General features: G+C 41.7%; 1 protein-coding gene across 4 annotated transcripts in view; it reads right to left on the bottom strand.

Annotated features, from left to right (window-relative positions):
* Positions 1–1,102, bottom strand: part of LOC106881121 (neuronal acetylcholine receptor subunit alpha-10) — a 275,903-nt gene that overhangs the window by 33,598 nt on the left and 241,203 nt on the right. The gene's annotated exons all lie outside the window — the stretch shown is intronic.

The following is a 1,102-nucleotide window of genomic DNA, read 5'->3' as shown; positions in this document are numbered from 1 at the left end:
CTCCGCCTCATTCTTCTCCTCCTCCACCTCCTCCTCCTACTTCTTCTTCTTCTTCTTCTTCTTCTTCTTCTTCTTCTTCTCCTTCTTCTTCTTCTCCTACTACTACTACTACTACTACTACTACTACTACTACTACTACTACTACTACTACTGTTTCTTCTTCTCCTCCTCCTCCTCCTCCACCTACTACTACTATTACTTCCTCTTCTTCTTCTTCTTCTTCTTCTTCTTCTTCTTCTTCTTCTTCTTCTTCTTCTTCCACTTCCTCTTCTTCTTTTCTCACCTACACAAAAATTCACATTCTGTGACACTATTTCTCTGTAATTCTGACTTAAGTATCCCAATAATAATTCCTTAAGTTTTCTCATCAAAGATATTTCCACCGAATAAGAAATAATACAGTATGAGTGCCGCAGAATAATCAACGTTGGAAACAATCAACGGTATGGATTGGAAGTCATTTGAATATTGAAAAAGAGTTAACTCTTTCATTATAATTCACGCCGAGTATTAAGATGCAAACAATATGACCTCTGCTCACTGCTCTGTGAATAATTTAAAGGTTGTAAAACGTGACAGAGAAAACTCAACGGAGACTACGAAGCCGTGGCCGCGATGAAGTGGACTGGCAAGAGTTTTGAGTGCTTTTGCACTCTGGAATTCATCCCCACACTCGGAAAAGGGCCTTAGGCTCAATTCTGATGTCAATGTGAAGCTGTTGGAGATTGTGGCCAAACCCTCGTTGGAAACAGTACCTACAGGAAGGCCATATTTATGACAGCAGGATTCAGCATAGTGCCATTCCTCCGGAACGAGTTACGTGTGGTTGTCGGAGAATTTCTACACGTTCACGAGCGCAGTTGAGAAAGACACCGCTTTGCCTGCAGCACCCACCAAGGTCGAGTTCAGGGATTTGTTCGAAGATCTTTCCCTGGAAACAGTGAGGAACACATGCGACCGGTTTCGGAAGCTTCTTGAAATCGATGTGGAAGCTGAAGGCGGCTACACTGAGTAAGCTGTTATCTCCCATCCATAATCTAGTTGATTTCAAAGATTTTTTGATATACGTTTATTTTGGGATGGGATATTGTGTTTTCTCTTC

This window comes from Octopus bimaculoides, chromosome 1 (genome assembly GCF_001194135.2).
Source record: "Octopus bimaculoides isolate UCB-OBI-ISO-001 chromosome 1, ASM119413v2, whole genome shotgun sequence".
In the NCBI taxonomy this organism is placed as follows: Eukaryota; Metazoa; Mollusca; class Cephalopoda; order Octopoda; family Octopodidae; genus Octopus; species Octopus bimaculoides.
This window is presented reverse-complemented; position numbering and strand designations above follow the sequence as displayed.